At 45.0% G+C, this 18,363-nt stretch overlaps 2 protein-coding genes and 1 non-coding gene across 3 annotated transcripts in view; 1 reads left to right on the forward strand and 2 right to left on the reverse strand.

Moving 5' to 3' along the window:
* The window catches only part of LOC148454306 (uncharacterized), a 256,305-nt gene that overhangs the window by 120,786 nt on the left and 117,156 nt on the right, over positions 1-18,363 (reverse strand). The gene's annotated exons all lie outside the window — the stretch shown is intronic.
* LOC148454308 (uncharacterized) overlaps positions 1-18,363 on the forward strand; it is a 193,666-nt gene that overhangs the window by 44,362 nt on the left and 130,941 nt on the right. The gene's annotated exons all lie outside the window — the stretch shown is intronic.
* On the reverse strand, positions 11,336-11,452 carry LOC148454309 (U5 spliceosomal RNA). Its single transcript, XR_015874818.1, has one exon. It is a non-coding gene; the product is annotated as a U5 spliceosomal RNA (small nuclear RNA).

An 18,363-nucleotide genomic window follows, 5' to 3' on the forward strand; every position in this document is an offset into this window, starting at 1 on the left:
GCCAAGCATTTTGGATATGGGAGACTCAACCATTTACTAGGGTGGGGGGATTTTGCTTCTTGTATTGTTTTTTTCTTCCTGTTATGGAAAAAGTTTTATAAATAAACTCAATTTAAAAAAACTATATATACAAGAAGACTATTTCACAATATCAAGTCTTGTAAGAATCTCCAATATATAGGAAAATCTTGTCAAGACAAGGGGTTCCTTACCGGTAAGTTTGCTGTCTTTGCCCGTTAGGGCACTCTGGTGTGGCCCTTCCGGTGGCAGTGCTGGAGTATGGAGACTGGCACGTGGTGCATATGGTGGTTCCTTGTTTGTAGGCCATGCCAGCATGGGAGTGTTGCGCAGCGTTTGTACGCTGCGGTTCTATAGGCACCGCCATCTTGCATTGGCCCATGTGACCTAGGGAACCAATCCCCTAAAGGTCAGCTGTTCTGTCCGGCCATTCACGCTCTGCTGTTGGGGATGTAGGGGAGTTCACAGCTCCCTTACTTTGCCAGTGCAACGTGTATCAGCCGAGTCTGTTCACATTTATCTGAGCTCCTCTACGCTGCTGACTTCGGTTCTGCCTAGCTCCCTGCCGGTTTCAGGTAGCCTCAGGAATCCCAGCATCTACCAGGAACTCCTCCTCCCGCTACTGTTGTATTCCCACTCACCAGCCAGACTACCTTCTTACCGCTTCGACCCCTGTCTACTGTTTGTTTTCTTCTGGACATACCTAAACATTATCGCTCTACTCCTGTTACCTTCATTCCGGATTTTATTATTTGCTGCTGGACTTTTTATTTGACTCTGACCCATCTTCACTTTTGTCCTGGGCTTGGTTCCTTCATGTCTACCATTCCGTTCATTAAACAACCCTAGTTTTTCTACAGTTCTGATTCTCTGTCCCCTCCTGTATCCACCCCGGGTCCACAAGAAAGCCAACCCCTGATAAAGAGTATAGTATGCAGATCTGACATATTTGTGTCAGTGACAAAAAGAAAAGAACATACAATGTACTAAATCACAACTCCAGTGAGGACTGTGGGACTGAGACTGGCTACCTGCTGCTCGGTTATTACTATAGCTAGAAGTGATATCACTGTGACACTCCCAGATCCCCTCACTTCCAAAGTCACGTCTCTGTATTATTACTATAGATATAAGTGATATCACTGTGACACTCCCAGATCCCCTCACTTCCAAAGTCATGTCCCTGTATTATTACTATATATATAAGTGATGTCACTGTGACACTCCCAGATCCTCTCACCTCCCCAGTCATGTCCCTGTATTATTACTATAGATGTAAGTGATGTCACTGTGACACTCCCAGATCCCATCACTTCCAAAGTCATGTCCCTGTATTATTACTATAGATATGTGATGTCACTGTGACACTCCCAGATCCCCTCACCTCCCCAGTCATGTCCCTGTATTATTACTATAGATATAAGTGATGTCACTGTGACACCCCCAGATCCCCTCACCTCCCCAGTCATGTCCCTGTATTATTACTATAGATATAAGTGATGTCACTGTGACACTCCCAGATCCCCACACCTCCCCAGTCATGTCCCTGTATTATTACTATAGATATAAGTGATGTCACTGTGACACTCCCAGATCCCCTCACCTCCCCAGTCATGTCCCTGTATTATTACTATAGATATAAGTGATGTCACTGTGACACTCCCAGATCCTCTCACCTCCCCAGTCATGTCCCTGTATTATTACTATAGATATAAGTGATTTCACTGTGACACTCCCAGATCCCCTCACCTCCCCAGTCATGTCCCTGTATTATTACTATAGATATAAGGGATATCACCATGACACTCCCAGATCCTCTCACCTCCCCAGTCATGTCCCTGTATTATTACTATAGATATAAGTGATGTCACTGTGACACTCCCAGATCCTCTCACCTCCCAGTCATGTCCCTGTAATATTACTATAGATATAAGTGATGTCACTGTGACACTCCCAGATCCCCTCACCTCCCCAGTCATGTCCCTGTATTATTACTATAGATATAAGTGATGTCACTGTGACACTCCCAGATCCTCTCACCTCCCCAGTCATGTCCCTGTATTATTACTATAGATATAAGTGATGTCACTGTGACACCCCCAGATCCCCTCACCTCCCCAGTCATGTCCCTGTATTATTACTATAGATATAAGTGATGTCACTGTGACACTCCCAGATCCCCTCACCTCCCCAGTCATGTCCCTGTATTATTACTATAGATATAAGTGATGTCACTGTGACACCCCCAGATCCCCTCACCTCCCCAGTCATGTCCCTGTATTATTACTATAGATATATGTGATGTCACTGTGACACTCCCAGATCCCCTCACCTCCCCAGTCATGTCCCTGTATTATTACTATAGCTATAAGTGATGTCACTGTGACACTCCCAGATCCCCTCACCTCCCCAGTCATGTCCCTGTATTATTACTATAGCTATAAGTGATGTCACTGTGATACTCCCAGATCCCCTCACCTCCCCAGTCATGTCCCTGTATTATTACTATAGATATAAGTGATGTCACTGTGACACTCCCAGACCCCCTCACCTCCCCAGTCATGTCCCTGTATTATTACTATAGATATAAGTGATGTCACTGTGACACTCCCAGATCCCCTCACCTCCCCAGTCATGTCCCTGTATTATTACTATAGATATAAGTGATATCACTGTGACACTCCCAGATCCCCTCACCTCCCCAGTCATGTCCCTATATTATTACTATAGATATAAGTGATATCACTGTGATACTCCCAGATCCTCTCACCTCCCCAGTCATGTCTCTGTGTTATTACTACAGATATAAGTGATGTCACTGTGAAACTCCCAGATCCCCTCACCTCCCCAGTCATGTCCCTGTATTATTACTATAGATATAAGTGATGTCACTGTGAAACTCCCAGGTCCCCTCACCTCCCCAGTCATGTCCCTGTATTATTACTATAGATATAAGTGATATCACTGTGACACTCCCAGATCCTCTCAACTCCCCATTCATGTCCCTGTATTATTACTATAGATATAAGTGATATCACTGTGACACTCCCAGATCCTCTCACCTCCCCAGTCATGTCCCTGTATTATTACTATAGATATAAGTGATGTCACTGTGACACTCCCAGATCCTCTCACCTCCCCAGTCATGTCCCTGTATTATTACTATAGATATAAGTGATGTCACTGTGACATTCCCAGATCCCTCTCACCTCCCCAGTCATGTCCCTGTATTATTACTATAGATATAAGTGATGTCACTGTGACACTCCCAGATCCTCTCACCTCCCCAGTCATGTCCCTGTATTATTACTATAGATATAAGTGATGTCACTGTGACACTCCCAGATCCCTCTCACCTCCCCAGTCATGTCCCTGTATTATTACTATAGATATAAGTGATGTCACTGTGACACCCCCAGATCCCCTCACCTCTCCAGTCAGCTTGTAAATGATCTCCAGGATGAGATGTAAGATCCTCTCAGTCCTGTGACTCCCGTCCTTGTCCATCCTCAGTGAATCAGAGAGAATATAGAATGTGTAATAAATAATAATAAAGACTCTGGTTCCTCAGAGCAGGGCTGTCTAGGAGTAAATAGAATAAATATAACAGACATCACAGAGAACACATGTAACACAGACATGTAACACTGAGTGACCAGTAAGTCTCCCCTTTCCCCCCAGTGTCATTCCATGTCAAATCACCCAAAAAAAAATTATTATGACACCAACCGACTCATATTTTCCTGAAACTTTGTACACTTGATACTACAACATAGCAACTAACCCATGTACATTTTTTCTTCTCTAGCCCTCATAGTTTTTGAGATATAGGGGGGACAAAGTTTAAAAAAATTGCTCAGAAATACCACTCCTGATGCATTGTTTTAATATGAGGTGTATGTGGAAAAAGATTCCTATCTCAGTGCCTAATCCACATATCACTTTGAAATTTTGGCCCTTTGCCAATCAGAATATGGAGATTCCAGAAAAGAATGTTTTATCAACCTTGCCCGACTGAGAGTCATTATACATTCCTTTACTAAAATAATGGGATTTTGATTGCCTGTATGAGTATTTTAATGTTTAAGTAAAAATCTCTCTTTAAAAACAAAAATTACCATTAGGTATATATTTGCACATCAGGGGAGTATTTTAATTTGTATATTTCTATATATATATGTGCATGTTTCCCATTACACATAGGGGGGTATTCAATTAGCCCGCGATTACAAATTTTCATGCAAAAAACTGCAATTTTACTGTGAAAAACCCCTATTCAATTAGCCACAATAATTTATCAGTGGTAAAGTCTTTTTTGGGATGACAAAGAGAAAAGTGATGGAATTTTGGATTCAAGCTATGGGACAGGTATATTGGGGTGCTTTATGAGTGAAACAAGTGTTTTTAGTCTTGCAGGTAGGAGTAGTCTTTTTGCATTTTTTTTTTAATTCCCCTAAAATGACCCAAATATATATTTATACTCATTTTTATGTACCCCAAATTTTATGACAGCACTTATTTTGCTGAAAAAAATAGCTTTTTATCATTTTGTTGTAATTTTTTCAAATGCATATAACAGCCATTTGACTGAATTTAAGGGATGTAGTTTGGAAGCCGACGGTCTAAATGCCGACCGCCGGCTTCCAGACTTTCTAATCCTGGCATAGTACTAATGACAGGCATCGAAAACTCGACGACTGTCATTAACCAGACGCCGGAAGACCGATGCTCGGGATACCGAACGAAGGTAAGCCGGGCGCGGGCAGCCGCAGGGGTGAGGGTTAGGTTTAGGGCTCGCGAGGGGATTTAGGATTAGGCACCCCCTCGGGTGGGTTAGGTACAGGCTAGGGGGACGGGGGGGTTAGGGTTAGGCACCCCCCCGGGGGACTTAGGCACTTAGAGGGGAGATTAGGGTTAGGCACCCCTAAGGGAGGGTTAGGGGGTAGTATTAGGTTAGCGATACTTACCTTAGGGACGATCTGGGTTTTCACCCTTGCCGGGCTGCCGCTGACGGGATGCGGCCGGCTGTAATACCTACTACACACGAGTTTAAGTATCCCAAGTCTATTTAATATGACCTCTAATACACTTCTATACTGTTATCCTATTTTAGTTTGGCAATTTTTGGGGTACAGGCTGATTTCCCCATTTTTACCTACACTTTTCATAGCAAGAATTTTCACTCAAATCCTGTATTTGCGATTTTGGAATTGAATAGGTGCAAAAACGGGAGCGAGCACACACACTAAAAGCCGTTTTATATACATCAGCTTATTAATCTTACTTATTTTTGATCCGAGATGCCTGATGTCTAACTGAAGATGAGACTGTACTGCCGTTGTACATAATCAACTTCCTTTTCAGGGAAGTAATACATCCTCCCAGTACCCTTCATGATAGGAGGACTGACAGAGGAAATTATAGAGCACATAGGAACATAACAGATGTCTTCTTTCTTCTGTAGAGGCCAGTGACATGATCGCGCAGGGCCATAGGTGTGCATGATCTATACTTCAACATCACATTCCTCCTCATCTTATCCAAAAAACACAACGATTATCGTAAACACATGCTATGTATGAATCTGTACAGATCTGTGACATAATGACTGGTGTTGGATTGTTCTGATCTGAGAAATGGAAAATGGAACAGAAGTTTTTATCTGACCAGAGTCACTTTGTTCCTATGGAGACTTCAGATATAGGGGAGAAGTGATGAAATCCTCTTGTACCAGGTACGGTTTTTGCCTGGGAAAATCGGTCTTGCAGCTGCTTGCGTGTTTCTTTTGATATTAGACGTAACTTTATATTTGCAATTCTTGACTTGCAGAAATGTAAGACTTTTTCAGCTGAGTCAATCAGATCACCTGTTAGTCTCTGTGGGCTCTCTCTGGCAACCAGAGGATTAATTGTTGCACCAATGCCATCACCAGGAGATTTACCGTGGCTGGTGGCAATAAAGTGCGTTTAGGAGAGACATAAAAAAGGCCTGGGGTCTCATGCTCTTTCTAATCATTTTAAACACATCATAATTGCTCTACCTCTGCTATTAAATGCTTTTTGGGCTTGTAATGGGTGAAAGGACATTGGCGAAGAGATTTAACTAGCCAATTGGCCAAAGCAAGGATGAGCACAATTTATGATTTGGGAACCTTACAACCAGGAGGTCTCAACATAGATTTTGGGATAAAGTGGTTTTTATGATGCTTTTTAGATATTTATGGTTAGAAATATAGGGAATACAGAAATAATATTGGTGCTATCTTCATATTTAACATTTTATACACAGATGCTATATTATATGTACTATATTTGGATGTTTTATGTGTACTTATATTAAATTACTCTTGTTTTATATACGATGATATATATGATGCACTTTAATGAAATCCCGATCTGAGACTAAAGCTTACCTCCTCCTAAGAAAAAGGGATCAGTAGAAATATATGAAATCGAGTTAGTGATCTCTTTACATACGTGGACTGTTTGCTAACAATGTGAGAGGCAGGAGGATAAGGGACGCCTAAGAGCGCTATGGCAACAGACAGGTATCGTGAGAACTTCTCACTCTTGTGTAAAGCGTCTGACGTTTAGTATTGTGACTAGAGACCACCGAGATACAGACAAACGGCCGCGTCTAAGCCTCACCATGGCAACTATAGACGTAACATGTCACGTGATCGGGAGGAGATAGTCATGTGACCGGAGACCGCTGAGATCTAGACGAGCGGCCGCGTCTTAGCCTCACCATGACAACTATAGACGTAACATGACATGTGATCGGGAGGAGATTGTCATGTGACTAGAGACCACCGAGATACAGACAAACGGCCGCGTCTAAACCTCACCATGGCAACTATAGACCTGTTGCTGCAGCCGGGGGGATTCTCTTGATACATACGCTCATAAGAACTGACCGCTGCCAGTTCTCACCTACAGCTGGTAATAGTTAACATTCTAGCCACATATGGATACAGTATAACCTGTGGATGACTACCATTTTATTCTGTTTTTATGTGACCTATCTGTAATTTACCTAGATTGTTATTACATTTCTTCTTTGTCCATTTATAATACTGCACTATGTATGGTACTTTTTTATCTCTCTTTTCTCAGTTGTGAACTACATGTTTGAGAGGTGGTATATATTGCCCCTGGGAGTTGGAAATCATTATATGGAACTAAAGAACTTATAATATGTATTGACCCTTAAAGCGCTGGTGGAGTGGTATTTCTTTCATTTTTATATGCACTGGTTGCAAAAAATGCCCATGATGCTTTCAAAGTGAAGTCTCGACCATGGCAGCACAAGTTGAGAATTTTATTTGCAATTGTTATACTGCCCACCACACCCATGACTGAAGTAACACAATTTTTTTGACAGCAGGAATGTTTTCCTTGATGTACTGAATAATTACTTACTGTGTTTCGTACACAAATGCTACATCATGCTCCAAATCATCAGACAAGACTCAGGCACTTGTGATGACCAGGTCATCAGACTGGGGAACATGAGCGTAGATTACAGCTGGGTGCAGTGTACAACCATTGTTCGTCCAATGATACCCTTGAACTTCATTCTGAATCACGTAAGAATAGTTTTTCGCTGGCCCGTCGTTGCTGGGTTGGTGATGGGCTGGATGATGGATATCGATCATCCAGCACACCATGAGGGTGCAGGGCAATCAGTCAGTGATATCGTTATCGCTGACTGGTCGCTCCGTGTGTACGCACCATTAGAAGCTGGGAGGAGGTATGGCCATAATTACATCCCCTGATCATGTCCATGCCTCCTCCCAGCTTCAGTGAGGAGATACGGAGCGGAGCGCTGGGCTCAGGAGGAGGTAAGTATTATGAGGCAGGGGGGTAAGTATTATGGGGCTGGGGGCCCCCAAGGAAATTTTGCTATGGGGCCCCCATACCTCTGGCTACGCCCATGTAAATAAGTAACTAGGTCCTGGTAAGTCTTTTATATATGATTTTCGTGGGTGTGCGCGCTCCCGTTTTTACACCTATTCAATTCCAAAATCACAAAAACAGGATTTGCGCAAAAGTTCTTACTCTGAAAAGTGTAGATGAAAATGGGGAAATCAGCCTGTACCCCGAAAAATGCCAAACTAACATAGGATAACGGTTTTGAAGTGTATTTTTTCAGCAAAATAAGTGCTCTCATTAAATTCAGGGTACATAAAAATGGATACAAGCATATATTTGTGTCATTTTAGGGGACTTTAAAAAAAAAAAGTGCAAAAATGGGATTTTGGCACTAACCGGTAAATCCTTTTCTCTGATTCCACAGGGGACACTGGAGGTGCTTACGCTGGGGTATAGAGGCGTGGATAGCTGGAGCTGGCACTTTAATTAATTTAGAAGTGTGAAGCTCCTCCCCCTCTATTCCCCACCAGCCCTCAGTTTAGAAAATGAAGACCGAGAGGAGATGCAGAAAAAAGGGAGTGAAAGGAAGAGAATATCACACAACAACAAAACCATACAACATATGGAACAAACGGAACAGACAGGCGAAGAGCGCTGAGGTGGGCGTCCAGTGTCCCCTGTGGAATCAGAGAAAAGGATTTACCGGTAAGTACCAAAATCCCATTTTCTCTTTCATCCACTAGGGGACACTGGAGGTGCTTACGCTGGGGACGTCCCAAAGTTTTCCCCACGGGCGGGAGCGCTCTGAGGAACCTGCAGTACAAGGCAGCAAAACATGATGCTGAAACCGCAAATGTATCAATCTATAAAACTTTACAAAAGTGAGCACCGATGACCAAGTGGTTGCATGGCACAATAGTAAAGTTGAGGCACCCCTACGTGCCTCTCACGACGTACCCACAGAACGTGTGGAATGAGCCGAAACGGACATAGGAGACTGACGATCATTGCTGAGAAGAGCTTGACAGATTGTCAGTCTAAGCCAACATGCCAATCCTGTTTGGATGCTGGCCAACCCTTCCGAACAGCCTTATAAAAAGGACAACTAAGACTCGCGTAAGGACGTCGTCCAAGCAACAGAGGCGAAGAGCTCTAACCACATCTAGAGGACCGTCTTCCAAGACAATACTTAATATCAACCTCTTGGGAGGTTCACACATGGAAGACTGAAGAAACAAAAAATAAAAATACCAAGACTCAGGGAACCATAGGTGGTACAAAAGGTGGCTGCACCCGCAACACCCCCTGAAGAATGACTGCATCGCCGGAAGGAGGCCCAACCTGCATTGAAAGAAAATAGAAAGAGCAGAAATTTGCAATTTTAATGATCCTAGGCAAAGACTAGAATCTAATCTCGTTTGGAAAGACGTAAAAACGGGAGAACGAAACACCCCTAACGGAAGGCCCCAACTGTAACACCCTATGCAATGATAATGCGCAGCCGAAACTGGTTTCCTGGCGCGTAGCATGGTGGGAATACCCGAGTCTGGGATGACCATCTGTCTTAAGATATCGGATTCAAGAGCCACCACGTTACACGCAGTTGTGCTAAGTTGGGGTGGACTAAAGGACCCTGCTGCAGAAGGTCCGGACAAAGAGGAAGTGGCCCGGATCGACTGCCAAGAAAAACCGAAGAACCAACTCCTCCTAGGCCAGGTTGGTGTCACGAGAATGACTAAGGCCGATTCGTGTTTTATTCGTTTTAGTAGACGAGGAATTAGTGGAATCGGAGGAAACAGGTAAACCATGTCGTAGGTCCATGGAATTGCAGCCTCTGCCTGCGGATCCAGAGTTCTTGACACGTATCTTGGTCACTGATGTTTAAATCGAGACGCCCTGAGGTCCGCCTAAAGACGACCCCAGTGCGTGAAACGCGTGTGGATGAAGCTTAGGTAATCTGCTTTCCAGTTGTCCACTCCAAGGATGAATACTGCCGACAAGATTACTTGACTGACTCTCATCCCACTAGAGAATCTGAGATACTTCTCTCATTGCCATGCGACTACGATTGCCGGTCCGGCGTGGATGTAAGCAACGGCCGTCGCGTTGTCTGACAGAACTCGTACAGGAAGAGACCTTAGACACTGCGCTGCTTCTAGCAGAGCATGGGAAACTGCTCTGAGTTCCAACATTTATGGGCCACTGTCTTTTCTGTAGGGACCACCAATGAAAGTGATAGACGAGGACAACAGCTCCCCATCCTCGGAGGCTGGCGCCTGTCATATCCACCCAAGGAGTACCACCCTGGTTACCGGGGCCAAATGGATTAGTTGATATAGATGCAGGCGAGACCCTGACCCCTGTGTTAGCAGGGCCAGTTGAAATACTCGGAAGTAGAATTGTCCATATTGTAGTGCCTTGAAAGCAGCTAACATCTTCCCCAAGAGACGAAGACCAAGAAGCAAGGACACCCTCCTTGATCCTAGGGCTAGCTGAAAGAGCAACTGGATTTTCCGGGTCTTGTCTTCCGGAAGGAAAATCCTCTGTAATGTCATATCTAGGACCATCCCCAGAACTGGAGTCTTTCGGACGGACAGATTGGGTATCTAGAAATTGATGATGTCAGTAAGTCATAGTCCAAGAGAAGTGATTCCGACGGAGCCTTGATTAACTAGTCGTCATGACAGACAAACTTAGTGGAAACACAGGGAGCCGAGGATAACCCGAACAGCCACGCCCGAAACTGATTGTGAGTTTGCAAAATCGCAAAATGCTGTAAAGCCTGATGCGGTTCCCAATTTGGGACATGGTGATGCGCATCCTTTATATACAGAGAAACTCTGCCGGTTCCAAGCTTGCAATGAAAGACTGAAGCGACTCCATAGTGAAATGCTACAGTTTAAGATATTGGTTTAAGACTTTAGGTTTAATAGGGGCCTTGTCTGTGGACACCGGCAGACTCGTAGAAAAGAACCGATGTGGAGTGGAAAGCTCGAAAGCTATTCGGAACCGCACGGAAAGCAAAGTCCCATCGCAGGAGATCCCAGGCGGGATGGGAGACAGTCAGCCACCTGTTGGTCGACTGGTCTTTGATCCTGTCGACGTGTAACTGTATGTGGGCAACCTATTCCTCTGCCACCCCTAATGTGCGAGGGGGTATCTCTGGCCCTTTAACAAAAGGGATGGGCACGAAAGGAATGAAATGAGGGACCTGTAAGTCCTCCTGCGAAGCATTCAAAGGGAAGAGAGAAGACTTACTTGTCTTGGGATATCCATTTGTCCAGTTCTGGACTAAAAAGCATATGTGAACCGTAGACCCTCAACAGCCCGTTTGGATTCTGCATCCGCCTGCCAAGAGAGTAAGCAGAGAACACTGCGGGAAGAAATAGCAAAAACGGACATACGAGCACTGATCTGTCTCTCTGGAAACCCTGGTCATTTTTAAAACCCATTAAGCTGGTGCATGAAAATATTGAGACAAAACTCAGTTTTGCTTTTCTCCATGGAAATCTTTAGTAAAAGGCGAACGATTTGTGCGTTCTAAAGAGAAGCCAGAGCATGTAAACTGCTGACTCACAGAGTTCCGCTAGTAATCGTAACCCTGCTCTGGAAGTATCCAAGCCCCTAATCAACTGGTCCACCCAGCAAATTACAGCATAGATAACCGAAGCGCTAACAGGCGTAGGTCTAAATTGGGCTCCTGCTGCAGTGTAAATTGGATCGCAGTGTTGTTCCAAATCACTAGCAGAAGAGTCCTAAATTAACGTAGCACCTGGCAAAGGAAGCGTTTTCTACAGGAGGAGGTGTTTCCCAATGTTCCATCATGGATGATGGAAATGGATAGCTGGAAGGGAAATGACATGGATTTGGAGCCGCTTATCCAGTTGTTTCCAGGCCACAGAAAGCTGTTCTAGAAGCTCTAGCTGAGCTGCAGGGACTACTTCCTCAGGTACATTAAGGATCTGCCTGACCGCTAGAATTAAAAAGGCTCCACTCCCTGAGAGGCAGATTCTAAGTAGAGCGGCGCAGAGCTGTGAGGGGTTCCTCATTTGACTGGAGGACAGTCGGCAGAGGATGCTTAGTGCAGGCTTATGATAGGCAGTGGAGGACAATGTAGAAGCGGTACACAATCTGTACCAGTTCAGATAGTTGGTTAACCTCCTATTGGTCGTTAATTCAGACAATACAGCCGCCATAACTCCTGCCATGTCAGCGGCCCATGCAGGAGTAGGTGAGACCGCAATAGCCACAGAGGATTATAATGGTATCTATAGTGGGAGGAAACCCACGGAAGCACAGCGAGAACACACAAACTCCACACCCCAGGGCGTAGTGCACCGTCTGCGCTGCCCCTTCGGTTACTAAACAAGCATCACATAGCGTTGTGCCAGCAGCATTCGGCTTAGTTTGTTGTTACATTTGGAACAAACATTTTCTAATAAGCCATAGTCCAGACATAGGTATATACACATACAGCCACTCACACAGAATCAGACTCTATGAATAAACAGACAGAATACAGAGACAGAAGGCTAGTGAGAAACAGAGGAGTTCACACCACTCCTCCCAATAATTCAGATTCCCTGCACTTTGTACACCTCAGTCAGCCCCTTTTGGAAAGGATCCTGTAGAAGGGGTGTGTGCTAGGAGAATCAATCCTTCTGCCCAGTGTGTGGCTTCTGCACTCTCCTGTAATGAGGAGAGTTGCAGTTAGTGTGTAAAAAAAAAAACCGGCAGCCACGCTGTTGTAACAGCCGCTTGCCGCGTATAGAGAGATAGAGAGCCCGCCTGGTCCGCCCCTGAGGCATGCAATATGGTTGCTTAACGCTGGCCATATATTAACTATTCCTCTCTGACTGCCCCGCTACTTGCCGCTCTACTAGCGGGGGGAGGGGCGCCTGTGTAACGCTGGCTGCGGCACCTGTCAGCCCCTCTACATTGTAAACTAACGGGGAGAGGGGAGACTTGTTAGATAGAGAGCCTAGCGCTGCTCTAACCAGCGTTGTAGGGAAGAGAGCCCGCGCTGCTAAGCTCCGCCCCCCGACTTCATCCAGGCTTGCCGCGCTAACCTGGCTGCCCACCGCTTAACGGGGGAGCCCGGCGCTCACAGACTCCGTCAATTAACGGCTGCTCGCCGCGACTGAAGGAGTGAAGCAGCGCTATAGTGCTGCATACAACATAGGGCGGTTAGGCGCCGGAGGGGGGGGAGGGATGGGGGAGACGCGCAGCTATACTCACTGCGCTCCCCGGCGGCTCTCTCAGCTGCAGCACACTCTGCTCTTGTGTTAGAGATGTGCTGTGGCGATAAAGGAGCTGTCAGTGCTTTTTTAATAAGCCCTGTGCACTCCTTCCTGTTCCTCTAAGAACAGGGCGCCAGGTACTCGGACCCCACCTTTAGAGAGGTGGCGAAGGGTACTTAGTAAATGTAAAAGATGTAGGAAAATAAATAAATAAATATCCTAAATAAAAGAAAACAATAAACATATGTGTTGCTGGAGCACAGCAAATTGTGACCAGCTCCGATGGCACATTTTGTAAACTGAGGGCTGGTGGGGAATAGAGGGGGAGGAGCTTCACTCTTCTAAATTAATTAAAGTGCCAGCTCCAGCTATCCACGCCTCTATACCCCAGCGTAAGCACCTCCAGTGTCCCCTAGTGGAAGAAAGAGAAAAGACTGACTACTCCCACCTGCAAGACTAAAAACACTTGGTTCACTCATAAAGCGCCCTAATATACCTGTCCCATAGTTGAACCGAAAATTCCATAACTGTGCACTCTTTTAACCCAAAAACGACATGTCGTTATTGGCCAATTAAAAATAATTAAAAACGTCAAAGTGCCCAATTAGTCATTGGAGGGGGGGTAGCTGTCCCAGTGGTTCTGAACCAAATCCCGACATTTTTACATTAAAATAGGTATGTTCCCCAACTTTGCACCTGCTTATAGTAGGTGAAGTGAAATTTGAGGTAAAATTCACGATGATAAATTATTGCGGCAAATTGAATACAGGGTTTTCACTGTAAAATAGCAGTTTTTCCCATGACAATGTGTAATCGCAGGCTAATTGAATACACCCCAAAATATACAAATTAAAATACTCCATAGGCGAGCAAAATTATACCTAATGGTAATTTTTATTTTTAAAGAGAGATTTTTAATTAAACATTAAAATACTCATATAGGCAATCAAAATCCCATTTTCTTTCATAGGCTTATAAAATATACTTTAAGGTTCAATTTAAAAAAAAAAGGGACATGATAACTCATCTGCCTTAGGTTGATAATGCATATTGAACCCACCTTTTTATTAGCACCAAAAAATTATTAAGAATGAAGTAAAGGAACGTATAATGAATGTCAAAGTCGGGCAAGGTTGATAAACATTTTTTTCAGGAATATCCATATTCTGATTGACAAAGGGCCAAAATTTCAAAGTGATATGCGGATTAGGCACTGAGATAGGAATCTTTTTCCACATACACCTCACATAAAAACGGAGCATCAGGAGTGGCATTTCTGAGCAATTTTTTTTAAACTTTCACCCCCTATATCTCAAAAACTATGAGGGCTAGAGAAGAAACATTTTACATGGGTTTGTAGATATGTGGTAGTATCAAGTGTACAAAGTTTCATGAAACGCTGAGTCAGTGGGAGTCATGGCCTGGGTGAACTGACATGGAATGATTACCCTATATAATAATAATACCACATAGTGTGTGGCGGGAGCTGTGTTATTCCCTCTGATATATCACTGTACAGTCCCCTCTCCCCTATATAATAATACCACAGATCAGTGTGTGCCTGTACCTGTGTTATTCTCCCTTAAATATAACTGTATGGTCCCCACTCCCCTATATAAAATACCACATATCAGTGTGTGCCAGGGGCCGTACGGTCCTCTCCCCCCTATATAATAATATTACCACATATCAGTGTATGCCGGGAGCTGTGTTATTCCCCCTCATAGATCACTGTATGGTCCCCTCTCTCCAATATAATAATACCACATATCAGTGTGTGCCAGGGGCTGTACGGTCCCCTCCCCCCTATAAAATAATAATACCACATATCAGTGTGTGCTGGGAGCTGTGTTATTCCCCCTCATATATCACTGTACTGTCCCCTCTCCTCTATATAATAATAATACCACATATCAGTGTGTGCTGGGAGCTGTGTTATTCCCCTCTCATATCACTGTACGGTCCCCTCCCCCTATATAATAATAATATCACATATCAGTGTGTGCCGGGAGCTGTGTTATTCCCCCTTATATATCACTGTACAGTCCCCTCTCCCCTATATATGAATAATACCACATATCAGTGTGTGCTGGGAGCTGTGTTATTCCCCCTCATATATCACTGTACGGTCCCCACTCCCCTATATAATAATAATACCACATATCAGTGTGTGCTGGGAGCTGTGTTATTCCCCCTCATATATCACTGTACGGTCCCCACTCCCCTATATAATAATAATACCACATATCAGTATGTGCCGGGAGCTGTGTTATTCCCCCTCATATATCACTGTACGGTCCCCACTCCAATATATAATAATAATACCACATATCAGTGTGTGCTGGGAGCTGTGTTATTCCCCTATCACTGTACGGTCCCCTCCCCCTATATAATAATAATACCACATATCAGTGTGACGGGAGCTGTGTTATTCCCCCTCATATATCACTGTACAGTCCCCTCTCCCCTATATAATAATAAAACAACATATCAGTGTGTGCTGGGAGCTGTGTTATTCCCCTTCATATATCACTGTACAGTCCCCTCTCCTCTATATAATAATAATATCACATATCAGTGTGTGCTGGGAACTGTGTTATTCCTCCTCATATATCACTGTACGGTCCCCTCCCCCCATATAATAATACCACATATCAGTGTGTGGCGGGAGCTGTGTTATTCCCCCTCATATATCACTGTACGGTCCCCTCTCCCCTATATAATAATAATACCACATATCAGTATGTGCCGGGAGCTGTGTTAATCCCCCTCATATATCACTGTACAGTCCCCTCTCCCCTATGTAATAATAATACCACATATCAGTGTGTGCTGGGAACTGTGTTATTCCCCCTCATATATCACTGTACGGTCCCCTCCCCCCTATATAATAATAATACCACATATCAGTGTGTGCTGGGAGCTGTGTTATTCCCCCTCATAGATCACTGTACAGTCCCCTCTCCCCTATATAATAATAATATCACATATCAGTGTGTGCTGGGAGCTGTGTTATTCCCCCTCATATATCACTGTACGGTCCCCTCCCCCCTATATAATAATAATATAATATATACAGGACACGTTACCTGGCTCCGGCTGTCAGGAATGTCTATGACAAAATGGCAGCTAAAGCCCCTGTGGCCCCGCCCCCTCTGCTCTGTGACTTGGAGACTATAAGAATATGGCCGCCGGTCACCGTACATGAGGACACCATGAGACTATTTAATTGTTACTCTAGTGATGAAGCTGTGAGCGGCAGGTGCTGGTGGCTGTTAGTTACAGGACGTCCTTCCTACTTTGTGCCGCCTGATTGGCTACTCGCTGCTGCCAATCACCGCACTGAGGGGAATGAGAGGAGGGCGGTCCCCATGAGAGGAGGGGCGGGGCAGATAGAAGCCATAACAACACGGAGAAGAGAAGGAAAGGGCGTGGCTATCTAGAGGGGCGTGTCTTCTATAGCTGCAGTTACCGGATGATCCCAGGAGGAAGAGGCAGCAGGTAATCGCATTTGTAATTGTTATACGGGGGAGTGGCCTTTGGTATCGTACTATACAGGGGGAGCAGCCTGCGGTGTCCAACTATACAGGGGGTGCAGTCTGCAGCGTTCTACTATAAAGGAGGAGCAGTCTGTTGTATCCTAGTATGCAGGAAGGGTAGGCTGTGGTGTCCAACTATACAGGACGAGTAGCCTATGGTGTCTTTCTTTCAAGGATAGCAGCCTGTGGTGTCCTACTATACAGGTGGAGTGGCCTGTGGTGTCCTACTATACAGAGGAGCAGCCTGTGGTGTCCTACTATACAGGGGGTGTAGCCTGTGGTGTCCTCTACAGGGGGGGGCTGCAGTGTCCTACTATAAAGGAAATGCAGCCTGTTTTGTCCTATGCAGGAAGGGTAGTCTGTGGTGTCCTACTATACAGGAGGAGTAGCCTACGGTGTCTTTCTTTACAAGGGAAGCGGCCTGAGCTGTTCTACTATATAGGGGGGAGTGACCTGTGGTGTCCTACCATACAGAAGGAGTGGCCTGCAGTGTCCTACTATACAGGACCTACTATATAGGGAACTGGTCTGCGGTGTCCTACTATAAAGGGAGTGGCCTGTGATGTCCTATACAGGGGGAGCAGCGTGCACTGTCTTACAAAACAGGGAGAGCAGCATGTGGTGCAATACTGTACAGTGGGAGCAGCTTGTGGATTCCTGTTAGTACTGTTATACAGGGGGAGCAGTCTGTAGTGTCCTGTTATTATTATACAGAGGGAGCAGCCTGTAGTGTCCTGTTATAGCAGCAACTGCAGAGTAATAATGAGTGGTCGAGGAATAACACATAATAGGTATAACATGTATGTACTGTATATACCAGATGATACATAACAGGAGCTGGGGAAGGATGTGTGAGAAGGACACAGACAGGACATGTAACAAAGGGCTGCACTCCCTGAGCTGAGACTGTCTGTCAGGGTGTCTTGTTATCCTGAGCAATAGAGAGTCTCTCAGAGACAGCCAGTGGCTGTGACAGTCCCCAGATCCTCAGAGTGTCACTGATTATCCCCCAGGACATGTCTCACCCCACCCTACGCTGCACACACACGGCCGGCAGGCTGGTCACACATGTAACATACATCTGAGGTGCGGTCATTTGTCATTTCATCATTTGTGCAGAGTGACTGATGGGATTCTGTATTGTGTAACCCTTTGTGTGTCCCCTGGGCTGTCTGCTGTCCTATCCCTGTGTTATTAACCTCTTCTGTTCCCTTCCCCCTCCCCTGTGTTACTGACACCTCTGTACAGCTGTTACACCCCCTGTTGTGTGCTCTGTATTCCTACGTTACTTCCCCTCTCCCCATATCTGCACCCCTTCTGCTCTCCTGTGTACTCTCCCCTCACACCCCTGTTATCTGTATGACTTCAGTATAGTCACAGATTCTCTCAGTTTCTGGAATAAATGTAAAACAAAAGTAAAAAATCCCAACATCCCTAATTCATGTGTTTGTAAAAGATTCACGTGGAGCAAATTGCACCAAATCTGTGTCTGGGAGGAATAAGACCCCCGGCCAGGAGAGGAGCATTGGTGTAACCTTATACAGTACAGCGTTGTGTGACGGCCTCTGAGGAGCCTTATGGGGCTGGGTCACAGGAACCTCTGACAGACACTGACCAGGGCTCTATGGCTGGGGGAAAGGGGAGACTTACTGGTCACTCAGAGTAATATGTCTGACTGTGTTATGTGTGTTC

This window comes from Taudactylus pleione, unplaced genomic scaffold (assembly GCF_031769625.1).
Source record: "Taudactylus pleione unplaced genomic scaffold, aTauple2 ptg001010l, whole genome shotgun sequence".
NCBI lineage: Eukaryota > Metazoa > Chordata > Amphibia > Anura > Myobatrachidae > Taudactylus > Taudactylus pleione.